The sequence below is a fragment of the Hyla sarda genome, chromosome 3 (genome assembly GCF_029499605.1).
Source record: "Hyla sarda isolate aHylSar1 chromosome 3, aHylSar1.hap1, whole genome shotgun sequence".
In the NCBI taxonomy this organism is placed as follows: Eukaryota; Metazoa; Chordata; class Amphibia; order Anura; family Hylidae; genus Hyla; species Hyla sarda.
The window spans coordinates 88,558,722-88,573,885 of NC_079191.1; the positions used below are offsets into that span (position 1 = coordinate 88,558,722).

Sequence of the window (15,164 nt, forward strand, 5' to 3'; positions counted from 1 at the left end):
ATAAAAAGACACAGGTATGATAACATGTCCCTTATACATGCTACAGACGCTAATATATAACACTCTAGGGCCAGAACTACTTGTCTCAGGGATTATAAAACCGCATTAGAAAAAAGAACAAAAGAAAAGATGGAACCCATTGAGATATAGATGATAGGGATTTTTATTTCTATTGTAGTGCAGTGTATTATCCCTCCCAGTATGATGTTGACAGACACTATAGTTAGGTTTTTGGGGGGTTTGTGTTTGCAATGTTTGGGGTATGTGTTATTTTTTGTTTCTTTATTTATAAATTTTAAGGGTAATATATGTTTTTTTATTTTTGGGGAAGGGGGCAGGAGCAAAATATTTGATAAATTATTATTGTTTAATTGTTTTTTTATCAAAAACTGTTATTTTTGTTGTTATTATTATTCATCAACTTCATCAATATTTTATATATTTTTATTTGGCAAAATATTTCTTGGAATGTCTTTTATCAATTTTGTGCAGAAATTTAGGATAGAGGTTAACCATGTTGCGGTGGGAATTGCTAAACTAAAAATTAATAACAGAAATAAAGTTTGCCCCCGAGGTTCCAAAGCACAGAATGCACTTCAGATCAACAGCCGAAGCATCTTAGGGGGACCCATTCTAATGGAGACAATGTCCTCCACCAGTTTCCAGAACATTGAGGGGCCACTCAAAGAAATAGGCAGTCGAGCTTGAGCCACAGACGGTTGTCTCCATTCTGTATTTCTGTTTTATAATCAACATAATGTATTTTTCATAGTTTTAAATGGCAATAATCAGTTATAGTATGTGATTTATTACATTAACTTATAGATTTTTCTTTACAGTACAGCTTTGTCTAAAAACTGCGGTCAGTCTATTGAAAAAGGGATTACTACAAATAAAAAACAGATATTAGAAATCATAAATGTTCCTAATCTCTGTACCTGAGACATGGTTGTGTTATATAAGAAGCTGTCTATCGACGATATACTTATTAAAAACACATATATCTTCATGTATAAGGTAGAGACTATGACATCTTTGCAGGCTTAGATGTTGTATCTAGCCTGATTGTTATCAGTAATAAATATAAATATTAATTACCTGTCTCTTTGTTCCTTTCCTGCAGCTGACGGGGGTATAGGTCCCTTTCACCCTCTCACCGGGCATCAATCACCTATAAAAAGACACAGGTATGATAACATGTCCCTTATACATGCTACAGACGCTAATATATCTAACACTCTAGGGCCAGAACTACTTGTCTCAGGGATTATAAAACCGCATTAGAAAAAAGAACAAAAGAAAAGATGGAACCCATTGAGATATAGATGATAGGGATTTATATTTCTATTGCAGTGCAGTGTATTATCCCTCCCAGGATGATGTTGACAGAGACTATTGTTAGGTTTTTGGGGGTTTTGTGTTTGTAATGTTTGGGGTATGTGTTATTTTTTGTTTCTTTATTCATAAATTTTAAGGGTAATATATGTTTTTTTATTTTTGGGGGAAGGGGGCAGGAGCAAAATATTTGATAAATTATTATTGTTTATTTGTTTTTTAATAAAAAACTGTTATTTTTGTTGTTATTATTATTCATCAGTTTCATCAATATTTTATATATTTTTATTTGGTAAAATATTTCTTGGAATGTCTGTTATCAATTTTGTGCAGAAATTTCGGATAGAGGTTAACCATGTTGCGGTGGGAATTGCTAAACTAAAAATTAATAACAGAAATACAGTTTGCCCCCGAGGTTCCAAAGCACAGAATGCACTTCAGATCAACAGCCGAAGCATCGTAGGGGGACCCATTCTAATGGAGACAATGTCCTCCACCCGTTTCCACAACATTGAGGGGCCACTCAAAGAAAGGGGCAGTCGAGCTTGAGCCACAGACGGTTGTTTCCATTCTGTATTTCTGTTTTATAATCAACATAATGTATTTTTCATAGTTTTAAATGGCAATAATCAGTTATAGTATGTGATTTATTACATTAACTTATAGATTTTTCTTTACAGTACAGTTATGTCTTAAATCTGCGGTCAGTCTATTGAAAAAGGGATTACTACAAATAAAAAACAGATATTAGAAATCATAAATGTTCCCAATCTCTGTACCTGAGAAACAGTTGTGTTATATAAGAAGCTGTCTATAGACGATATACTTATTAAAAACACATATATCTTCATGTATAAGGTAGAGACTATGACATCTTTGCAGGTTTAGATGTTGTATCTAGCCTGACTGTTATCAGTAATTAATATAAATATTAATTACCTGTCTCTTTGTTCCTTTCCTGCAGCTGACGGGGGTATAGGTCCCTTTCACCCTCTCACCGGGCATCAATCACCTATAAAAAGACACAGGTATGATAACATGTCCCTTATACATGCTACAGACGCTAATATATCTAACTCTCTAGGGCCAGAACTACTTGTCTCAGGGATTATAAAACCGCATTAGAAAAAAGAACAAAAGAAAAGATGGAACCCATTGAGATATAGATGATAGGGATTTTTATTTCTATTGTAGTGCAGTGTATTATCCCTCCCAGGATGATGTTGACAGACACTATTGTTAGGTTTTTGGGGGTTTTGTGTTTGCAATGTTTGGGGTATGTGTTATTTTTTGTTTCTTTATTTATAAATTTTAAGGGTAATATATGTTTTTTTATTTTTGGGGAAGGGGGCAGGAGCAAAATATTTGATAAATTATTATTGTTTATTTGTTTTTTAATAAAAAACTGTTATTTTTGTTATTATTATTATTCATCAACTTCATCAATATTTTATATATTTTTATTTGGCAAAATATTTCTTGGAATGTCTTTTATCAATTTTGTGCAGAAATTTAGGATAGAGGTTAACCATGTTGCGGTGGGAATTGCTAAACTAAAAATTAATAACAGAAATACAGTTTGCCCCCGAGATTCCAAAGCACAGAATGCACTTCAGATCAACAGCCGAAGCATCTTAGGGGGACCCATTCTAATGGAGACAATGTCCTCCACCCGTTTCCAGAACATTGAGGGGCCACTCAAAGAAATGGGCAGTCGAGCTTGAGCCACAGACGGTTGTCTCCATTCTGTATTTCTGTTTTATAATCAACATAATGTATTTTTCATAGTTTTAAATGGCAATAATCAGTTATAGTATGTGATTTATTACATTAACTTATAGATTTTTCCTTACAGTACAGTTATGTCTTAAATCTACGGTAGGTCTATTGAAAAAGGGATTACTACAAATAAAAAACAGATATTAGAAATCATAAATGTTCCTAATCTCTGTACCTGAGACATGGTTGTGTTATATAAGAAGCTGTCTATAGACGATATACTTATTAAAAACACATATATCTTCATGTATAAGGTAGAGACTATGACATCTTTGCAGGTTTAGATGTTGTATCTAGCCTGATTGTTATCAGTAATTAATATAAATATTAATTACCTGTCTCTTTGTTCCTTTCCTGCAGCTGACGGGGGTATAGGTCCCTTTCACCCTTTCACCGGGCATCAATCACCTATAAAAAGACACAGGTATGATAACATGTCCCTTATACATGCTACAGACGCTAATATATCTAACACTCTAGGGCCAGAACTACTTGTCTCAGGGATTATAAAACCGCATTAGAAAAAAGAACAAAAGAAAAGATGGAACCCATTGAGATATAGATGATAGGGATTTTTATTTCTATTGTAGTGCAGTGTATTATCCCTCCCAGGATGATGTTGACAGACACTATTGTTAGGTTTTTGGGGGTTTTGTGTTTGCAATGTTTGGGGTATGTGTTATTTTTTGTTTCTTTATTTATAAATTTTAAGGGTAATATATGTTTTTTTATTTTTGGGGAAGGGGGCAGGAGCAAAATATTTGATAAATTATTATTGTTTATTTGTTTTTTAATAAAAAACTGTTATTTTTGTTGTTATTATTATTCATCAACTTCATCAATATTTTATATATTTTTATTTGGCAAAATATTTCTTGGAATGTCTTTTATCAATTTTGTGCAGAAATTTAGGATAGAGGTTAACCATGTTGCGGTGGGAATTGCTAAACTAAAAATTAATAACAGAAATACAGTTTGCCCCCGAGATTCCAAAGCACAGAATGCACTTCAGATCAACAGCCGAAGCATCTTAGGGGGACCCATTCTAATGGAGACAATGTCCTCCACCCGTTTCCAGAACATTGAGGGGCCACTCAAAGAAATGGGCAGTCGAGCTTGAGCCACAGACGGTTGTCTCCATTCTGTATTTCTGTTTTATAATCAACATAATGTATTTTTCATAGTTTTAAATGGCAATAATCAGTTATAGTATGGGATTTATTACATTAACTTATAGATTTTTCTTTACAGTACAGTTATGTCTTAAATTTGCGGTCAGTCTATTGAAAAAGGGATTACTACAAATAAAAAACAGATATTAGAAATCATAAATGTTCCTAATCTCTGTACCTGAGACATGGTTGTGTTATATAAGAAGCTGTCTATAGACGATATACTTATTAAAAACACATATATCTTCATGTATAAGGTAGAGACTATGACATCTTTGCAGGTTTAGATGTTGTTTCTAGCCTGATTGTTATCAGTAATTAATATAAATATTAATTACCTGTCTCTTTGTTCCTTTCCTGCAGCTGACGGGGGTATAGGTCCCTTTCACCCTCTCACCGGGCATCAATCACCCTTTAAAAAGACACAGGTATGATAACATGTCCCTTATACATGCTACAGACGCTAATATATCTAACACTCTAGGGCCAGAACTACTTGTCTCAGGGATTATAAAACCGCATTAGAAAAAAGAACAAAAGAAAAGATGGAACCCATTGAGATATAGATGATAGGGATTTTTATTTCTATTATATTGCAGTGTATTATCCCTCCCAGGATGATGTTGACAGACACTATTGTTAGGTTTTTGGGGGTTTTGTGTTTGCAATGTTTGGGGTATGTGTTATTTTTTGTTTCTTTATTTATAAATTTTAAGGGTAATATATGTTTTTTTATTTTTGGGGAAGGGGGCAGGAGCAAAATATTTGATAAATTATTATTGTTTATTTGTTTTTTAATAAAAAACTGTTATTTTTGTTGTTATTATTATTCATTAACTTCATCAATATTTTATATATTTTTATTTGGCAAAATATTTCTTGGAATGTCTGTTATCAATTTTGTGCAGAAATTTAGGATAGAGGTTAACCATGTTGCGGTGGGAATTGCTAAACTAAAAATTAATAACAGAAATACAGTTTGCCCCCGAGGTTCCAAAGCACAGAATGCACTTCAGATCAACAGCCGAAGCATCGTAGGGGGACCCATTCTAATGGAGACAATGTCCTCCACCCGTTTCCACAACATTGAGGGGCCACTCAAAGAAAGGGGCAGTCGAGCTTGAGCCACAGACGGTTGTTTCCATTCTGTATTTCTGTTTTATAATCAACATAATGTATTTTTCATAGTTTTAAATGGCAATAATCAGTTATAGCATGTGATTTATTACATTAACTTATAGATTTTTCTTTACAGTACAGTTATGTCTTAAATCTGCGGTCAGTCTATTGAAAAAGGGATTACTACAAATAAAAAACAGATATTAGAAATCATAAATGTTCCCAATCTCTGTACCTGAGAAACAGTTGTGTTATATAAGAAGCTGTCTATAGACGATATACTTATTAAAAACACATATATCTTCATGTATAAGGTAGAGACTATGACATCTCTGCAGGTCTAGATGTTATATCTAGCCTAATTGTTATCAGTAATTAATATAAATATTAATTACCTGTCTCTTTGTTCCTTTCCTGCAGCTGACGGGGGTATAGGTCCCTTTCACCCTCTCACCGGGCATTAATCACCTATAAAAAGACACAGGTATGATGACATGTCCCTTATACATGCTACAGACGCTAATATATATAACACTCTAGGGCCAGAACTACTTGTCTCAGGGATTATAAAACCGCATTAGAAAAAAGAACAAAAGAAAAGATGGAACCCATTGAGATATAGATGATAGGGATTTTTATTTCTATTGTAGTGCAGTGTATTATCCCTCCCAGGATGATGTTGACAGACACTATTGTTAGGTTTTTGGGGGTTTTGTGTTTGCAATGTTTGGGGTATGTGTTATTTTTTGTTTCTTTATTTATACATTTTAAGGGTAATATATGTTTTTTTTATTTTTGGGGAAGGGGGCAGGAGCAAAATATTTGATAAATTATTATTGTTTATTTGTTTTTTAATAAAAAACTGTTATTTTTGTTGTTATTATTATTCATCAACTTCATCAATATTTTATATATTTTTATTTGGCAAAATATTTCTTGGAATGTCTTTTATCAATTTTGTGCAGAAATTTAGGATAGAGGTTAACCATGTTGCGGTGGGAATTGCTAAACTAAAAATTAATAACAGAAATACAGTTTGCCCCCGAGATTCCAAAGCACAGAATGCACTTCAGATCAACAGCCGAAGCATCTTAGGGGGACCCATTCTAATGGAGACAATGTCCTCCACCCGTTTCCAGAACATTGAGGGGCCACTCAAAGAAATGGGCAGTCGAGCTTGAGCCACAGACGGTTGTCTCCATTCTGTATTTCTGTTTTATAATCAACATAATGTATTTTTCATAGTTTTAAATGGCAATAATCAGTTATAGTATGTGATTTATTACATTAACTTATAGATTTTTCTTTACAGTACAGTTATGTCTTAAATCTACGGTAGGTCTATTGAAAAAGGGATTACTACAAATAAAAAACAGATATTAGAAATCATAAATGTTCCTAATCTCTGTACCTGAGACATGGTTGTGTTATATAAGAAGCTGTCTATAGACGATATACTTATTAAAAACACATATATCTTCATGTATAAGGTAGAGACTATGACATCTTTGCAGGTTTAGATGTTGTATCTAGCCTGATTGTTATCAGTAATTAATATAAATATTAATTACCTGTCTCTTTGTTCCTTTCCTGCAGCTGACGGGGGTATAGGTCCCTTTCACCCTTTCACCGGGCATCAATCACCTATAAAAAGACACAGGTATGATAACATGTCCCTTATACATGCTACAGACGCTAATATATCTAACACTCTAGGGCCAGAACTACTTGTCTCAGGGATTATAAAACCGCATTAGAAAAAAGAACAAAAGAAAAGATGGAACCCATTGAGATATAGATGATAGGGATTTTTATTTCTATTGTAGTGCAGTGTATTATCCCTCCCAGGATGATGTTGACAGACACTATTGTTAGGTTTTTGGGGGTTTTGTGTTTGCAATGTTTGGGGTATGTGTTATTTTTTGTTTCTTTATTTATAAATTTTAAGGGTAATATATGTTTTTTTATTTTTGGGGAAGGGGGCAGGAGCAAAATATTTTATAAATTATTTTAGTTTTTTTGTTTTTTAATCAAAAACTGTTATTTTTGTTGTTATTATTATTCATCAGTTTCATCAATATTTTATATATTTTTATTTGGTAAAATATTTCTTGGAATGTCTGTTATCAATTTTGTGCAGAAATTTAGGATAGAGGTTAACCATGTTGCGGTGGGAATTGCTAAACTAAAAATTAATAACAGAAATACAGTTTGCCCCCGAGGTTCCAAAGCACAGAATGCACTTCAGATCAACAGCCGAAGCATCGTAGGGGGACCCATTCTAATGGAGACAATGTCCTCCACCCGTTTCCACAACATTGAGGGGCCACTCAAAGAAAGGGGCAGTCGAGCTTGAGCCACAGACGGTTGTTTCCATTCTGTATTTCTGTTTTATAATCAACATAATGTATTTTTCATAGTTTTAAATGGCAATAATCAGTTATAGTATGTGATTTATTACATTAACTTATAGATTTTTCTTTACAGTACAGTTATGTCTTAAATCTGCGGTCAGTCTATTGAAAAAGGGATTACTACAAATAAAAAACAGATATTAGAAATCATAAATGTTCCCAATCTCTGTACCTGAGAAACAGTTGTGTTATATAAGAAGCTGTCTATAGACGATATACTTATTAAAAACACATATATCTTCATGTATAAGGTAGAGACTATGACATCTCTGCAGGTCTAGATGTTATATCTAGCCTGATTGTTATCAGTAATTAATATAAATATTAATTACCTGTCTCTTTGTTCCTTTCCTGCAGCTGACGGGGGTATAGGTCCCTTTCACCCTCTCACCGGGCATTAATCACCTATAAAAAGACACAGGTATGATGACATGTCCCTTATACATGCTACAGACGCTAATATATATAACACTCTAGGGCCAGAACTACTTGTCTCAGGGATTATAAAACCGCATTAGAAAAAAGAACAAAAGAAAAGATGGAACCCATTGAGATATAGATGATAGGGATTTTTATTTCTATTGTAGTGCAGTGTATTATCCCTCCCAGGATGATGTTGACAGACACTATTGTTAGGTTTTTGGGGGTTTTGTGTTTGCAATGTTTGGGGTATGTGTTATTTTTTGTTTCTTTATTTATACATTTTAAGGGTAATATATGTTTTTTTATTTTTGGGGAAGGGGGCAGGAGCAAAATATTTGATAAATTATTATTGTTTATTTGTTTTTTAATAAAAAACTGTTATTTTTTTGTTATTATTATTCATCAACTTCATCAATATTTTATATATTTTTATTTGGCAAAATATTTCTTGGAATGTCTTTTATCAATTTTGTGCAGAAATTTAGGATAGAGGTTAACCATGTTGCGGTGGGAATTGCTAAACTAAAAATTAATAACAGAAATACAGTTTGCCCCCGAGATTCCAAAGCACAGAATGCACTTCAGATCAACAGCCGAAGCATCTTAGGGGGACCCATTCTAATGGAGACAATGTCCTCCACCCGTTTCCAGAACATTGAGGGGCCACTCAAAGAAATGGGCAGTCGAGCTTGAGCCACAGACGGTTGTCTCCATTCTGTATTTCTGTTTTATAATCAACATAATGTATTTTTCATAGTTTTAAATGGCAATAATCAGTTATAGTATGTGATTTATTACATTAACTTATAGATTTTTCTTTACAATACAGTTATGTCTTAAATCTACGGTAGGTCTATTGAAAAAGGGATTACTACAAATAAAAAACAGATATTAGAAATCATAAATGTTCCTAATCTCTGTACCTGAGACATGGTTGTGTTATATAAGAAGCTGTCTATAGACGATATACTTATTAAAAACACATATATCTTCATGTATAAGGTAGAGACTATGACATCTTTGCAGGTTTAGATGTTGTATCTAGCCTGATTGTTATCAGTAATTAATATAAATATTAATTACCTGTCTCTTTGTTCCTTTCCTGCAGCTGACGGGGGTATAGGTCCCTTTCACCCTTTCACCGGGCATCAATCACCTATAAAAAGACACAGGTATGATAACATGTCCCTTATACATGCTACAGACGCTAATATATCTAACACTCTAGGGCCAGAACTACTTGTCTCAGGGATTATAAAACCGCATTAGAAAAAAGAACAAAAGAAAAGATGGAACCCATTGAGATATAGATGATAGGGATTTATATTTCTATTGCAGTGCAGTGTATTATCCCTCCCTGGATGTTGTTGACAGAGACTATTGTTAGGTTTTTGGGGGTTTTGTGTTTGTAATGTTTGGGGTATGTGTTATTTTTTGTTTCTTTATTCATAAATTTTAAGGGTAATATATGTTTTTTTATTTTTGGGGGAAGGGGGCAGGAGCAAAATATTTTATAAATTATTTTAGTTTTTTTGTTTTTTAATCAAAAACTGTTATTTTTGTTGTTATTATTATTCATCAATTTCATCAATATTTTATATATTTTTATTTGGTAAAATATTTCTTGGAATGTCTGTTATCAATTTTGTGCAGAAATTTAGGATAGAGGTTAACCATGTTGCGGTGGGAATTGCTAAACTAAAAATTAATAACAGAAATACAGTTTGCCCCCGAGGTTCCAAAGCACAGAATGCACTTCAGATCAACAGCCGAAGCATCGTAGGGGGACCCATTCTAATGGAGACAATATCCTACACCCGTTTCCACAACATTGAGGGGCCACTCAAAGAAAGGGGCAGTCGAGCTTGAGCCACAGACGGTTGTTTCCATTCTGTATTTCTGTTTTATAATCAACATGATGTATTTTTCAAAGTTTTAAATGGCAATAATCAGTTATAGTATGTGATTTATTACATTAACTTATAGATTTTTCTTTACAGTACAATTATGTCTTAAATCTTCGGTCAGTCTATTGAAAAAGGGATTACTACAAATAAAAAACAGATATTAGAAATCATTAATGTTCCCAATCTCTGTACCTGAGAAACAGTTGTGTTCTATAAGAAGCTGTGTATAGATGATATACTTATTAAAAACACATATATCTTCATGTATAAGGTAGAGACTATGACATCTCTGCAGGTCTAGATGTTATATCTAGCCTGATTGTTATCAGTAATTAATATAAATATTAATTACCTGTCTCTTTGTTCCTTTCCTGCAGCTGACGGGGGTATAGGTCCCTTTCACCCTCTCACTGGGCATTAATCACCTATAAAAAGACACAGGTATGATAACATGTCCCTTATACATGCTACAGACGCTAATATATATAACACTCTAGGGCCAGAACTACTTGTCTCAGGGATTATAAAACCGCATTAGAAAAAAGAACAAAAGAAAAGATGGAACCCATTGAGATATAGATGATAGGGATTTTTATTTCTATTGTAGTGCAGTGGATTATCCCTCCCAGGATGATGTTGACAGACACTATTGTTAGATTTTTGGGGGTTTTGTGTTTGCAATGTTTGGGGTATGTTTTATTTTTTGTTTCTTTATTTATAAATTGTAAGGGTAATATATGTTTTTTTATTTTGGGGAAGGGGGCAGGAGCAAAATATTTGATAAATTATTATTGTTTATTTGTTTTTTAATAAAAAACTGTTATTTTTGTTGTTATTATTATTCATCAACTTCATCAATATTTTATATATTTTTATTTGGCAAAATATTTCTTGGAATGTCTTTTATCAATTTTGTGCAGAAATTTAGGATAGAGGTTAACCATGTTGCGGTGGGAATTGCTAAACTAAAAATTAATAACAGAAATACAGTTTGCCCCCGAGGTTCCAAAGCATAGAATGCACTTCAGATCAACAGCCGAAGCATCTTAGGGGGACCCATTCTAATGGAGACAATGTCCTCCACCCGTTTCCAGAACATTGAGGGGCCACTCAAAGAAATGGGCAGTCGAGCTTGAGCCACAGACGGTTGTCTCCATTCTGTATTTCTGTTTTATAATCAACATAATGTATTTTTCATAGTTTTAAATGGCAATAATCAGTTATAGTATGTGATTTATTACATTAACTTATAGATTTTTCTTTACAGTATAGCTTTGTCTTAAATCTGCGGTCAGTCTATTGAAAAAGGGATTACTACAAATAAAAAACAGATATTAGAAATCAAAAATGTTCCTAATCTCTGTACCTGAGACAAGGTTGTGTTATATAAGAAGCTGTCTATAGACGATATACTTATTAAAAACACATATATCTTCATGTATAAGGTAGAGACTATGACATATTTGCAGGTTTAGATGTTGTATCTAGCCTGATTGTTATCAGTAATTAATATAAATATTAATTACCTGTCTCTTTGTTCCTTTCCTGCAGCTGACGGGGGTATAGGTCCCTTTCACCCTCTCACAGGGCATCAATCACCTATAAAAAGACACAGGTATGATAACATGTCCCTTATACATGCTACAGATGCTAATATATCTAACACTCTAGGGCCAGAACTACTTGTCTCAGGGATTATAAAACCGGATTAGAAAAAAGAACAAAAGAAAAGATGGAACCCATTGAGATATAGATGATAGGGATTTTTATTTCTATTGCATTGCAGTGTATTATCCCTCCCAGGATGATGTTGACAGAGACTATTGTTAGGTTTTTGGGGGTTTTGTGTTTGTAATGTTTGGGGTATGTGTTATTTTTTGTTTCTTTATTCATAAATTTTAATGGTAATATATGTTTTTTTTATTTTTGGGGGAAGGGGGCAGGAGCAAAATATTTTATAAATTATTTTAGTTTTTTAATCAAAAACTGTTATTTTTGTTGTTATTATTATTCATCAATTTCATCAATATTTTATATATTTTTATTTGGTAAAATATTTCTTGGAATGTCTGTCATCAATTTTGTGCAGAAATTTAGGATAGAGGTTAACCATGTTGCGGTGGGAATTGCTAAACTAAAAATTAATAACAGAAATACAGTTTGCCCCCGAGGTTCCAAAGCACAGAATGCACTTCAGATCAACAGCCGAAGCATTGTAGGGGGACCCATTCTAATGGAGACAATGTCCTCCACCCGTTTCCACAACATTGAGGGGCCACTCAAAGAAAGGGGCAGTCGAGCTTGAGCCACAGACGGTTGTCTCCATTCTGTATTTCTGTTTTATAATCAACATAATGTATTTTTCATAGTTTTAAATGGCAATAATCAGTTATAGTATGTGATTTATTACATTAACTTATAGATTTTTCTTTACAGTACAGTTATGTCTTAAATCTGCGGTCTGTCTATTGAAAAAGGGATTACTACAAATAAAAAACAGATATTAGAAATCATAAATGTTCCCAATCTCTGTACCTGAGACACAGTTGTGTTATATAAGAAGCTGTATAGACGATATACTTATTAAAATCACATATATCTTCATGTATAAGGTAGAGACTATGACATCTCTGCAGGTCTAGATGTTATATCTAGCCTGATTGTTATCAGTAATTAATATAAATATTAATTACCTGTCTCTTGGTTCCTTTCCTACAGCTGACGGGGGTATAGGTCACTTTTATCTTCTCACCGGGCATCAATCACCTATAAAAGACACAGGTATGATAACATGTCCCTTATACATGCTACAGACGCTAATATATATAACACTCTAGGGCCAGAACTACTTGTCTCAGGGATTATAAAACCGCATTAGAAAAAAGAACAAAAGAAAAGATGGAACCCATTGAGATATAGATGATAGGGATTTTTATTTCTGTTGTAGTGCAGTGTATTTTCCCTCCCAGGATCATGTTGACAGAGACTATTGACAGGTTTTTGGGGGTTTTGTGTTTGCAATGTTTGGGGTATGTGTTATTTTTTGTTTCTTTTAGCATGGCATTGATCAGTGTTATTGCCACTCAACTGCTCCTGCCTGGATCTCAGGCATGGAGCAGTCATTTGGCGATCGGACAGCGAGGAGGCAGGTAGGGATCCTCCTCGCGTCCTGCAAGCTGTTCGGGACGCCACGATTTTATCGCGGAGGTCCCGATCAGCACCATTGAGCTAACCAGCAATGTTTACTTTCCTCCTATGGTCAGTGAATTAAACAAAAAAGGATCCCTGAAGGTTCCAGGGTAATAGTGCAATATCAACCTTTAAGGGGCTACCCCTTCTGGGGAAAACCCTTACTAGAAGCCCCCCTAAAACTTTTAAACTTTATTCAATTCACAAACTAAAAAGCTACCCTTATGAAACACACGGTTTAAAATTATCGGCGGTGTCACAGAAGTTTTTATGGGAATGGAAAACCTCTCCTACCTACTAAGTTTCTGTTAACTCTCTCAACAATTAATATATATTGTGCACTATGATCTGTGCACTAGTAGGTGAGTATGCATGCTGCATTAACATTACTAACAGTGAACACACGCTGTATTAAAACATGGCTAGCCTCTTCGACGTTTCGCTGAATAAACCAGCTTGGTCAAGGGCTTTGAGGCTAATGGTGCCCCGGACGCAAGGTAGGCTTTATATAATCTCACATTGCGTTCATTTCCTGTGCCGTGCTATCGCCAATCAGATGGCCGCACATCACAATCTTGTGTCCCGCTATTGTTGTGTACCAATCCTGCGAAAAGTCGCAACCAATCATACAGTTTGTTATGGTCTGGCATGTGTTTATTTTCTGCGCCTATCACCACCTTTGTTTACATGTGATGTCACAGTAGGTACGCATGTCCACACATTGGTAATCAATGCGCAAGCCTCATGATGGATGATTCACTTCTCACGATATCTACATATTGCTGGACCTGTGCGCATGACTTCGGACTTTGTCTGTATTTCACTTCTAGAGTACTACTGCACATGTTATGGGACTAAGACTGTGTAGGGTATGTTCCAAATTATCCATAGTGCAGACCATGGAGTATGTAAAAGTGTGGTATTAACATGAGTAATTATATTCTCATGTAAATGATCTTGTAACTCATGCAATTTTATAGGAGAAAAAAATATTTTATTTATTTATATTCTGTGAATCGGTATAGACTGCTATTTATTCTGTTTGTTATGTAATAAGCTATGGTAGTCTGGGATATATGATGTCCTAAGATATGGATTTCTTGAGTAGCATGTAAGTTGCAAGGGAGGGGCGGGGGGGAATAAGGAAGGGAGAAGGGAAGCAGAGGGAATTATATATATATATATATATATATATATATATATATATATATATATACACACATATATATATATACAGTAGATGGAAGTGAAAAAACGTTATCTTATTCAGAAAGTACTTGCTTGTATAATCTTAATCTATTTATTATTAGTGATTGGTGCTATATTTTATATTTTAGTATGACTAAGGGCGTCCTGTTACACGCCTGAAACGCGTAACCCTGTATTTACCGTTCCTGTTTTTATCCATTTAATAAATCTGGGATCCGCTTTACCTCGCTGCCATTTCTTCCTTGTTTCTGCATTCGGTGCTGCCATACACCTGCCGTGCGTTGGTTTTGGGAGGATGGTCCGGTGGTAGCTGATCAGCTCGCACTTTACCTATATTTTATTTTTGTTATATTTATGTTATTATTTGTATTTTTTATGTATTTTGTGTATTTTATTTTTTAGTTAGTGATTTTAGATTTTTATATACATATTTTTTATATATATTTTTTACATTTTATTAATTTTTATTGTTTTTATTTTAATTTTATATTGAGTTAAAGTATTTAACAGTAAGTATATTTTATGATGAATTTATTGCTAATATTTCTAATTTCTAATGTTATCCCAAATTTTTCATTTTCACAAGGGGTAATTGAGAAAAAGCCCCCCATAATTTG

The 15,164-nt window shown here is 33.8% G+C and overlaps 1 long non-coding RNA gene across 1 annotated transcript; it reads right to left on the minus strand.

Moving 5' to 3' along the window:
* Positions 1 to 10,547: 10,547 nt before the first annotated feature.
* On the minus strand, positions 10,548 to 14,877 carry LOC130361496 (uncharacterized). Its single transcript, XR_008891027.1, has 3 exons — positions 14,772 to 14,877; positions 12,843 to 12,915; positions 10,548 to 11,748 (listed from the first exon to the last, which is right to left on the minus strand). It is a non-coding gene; the product is annotated as an uncharacterized LOC130361496 (long non-coding RNA).
* Positions 14,878 to 15,164: the final 287 nt, after the last annotated feature.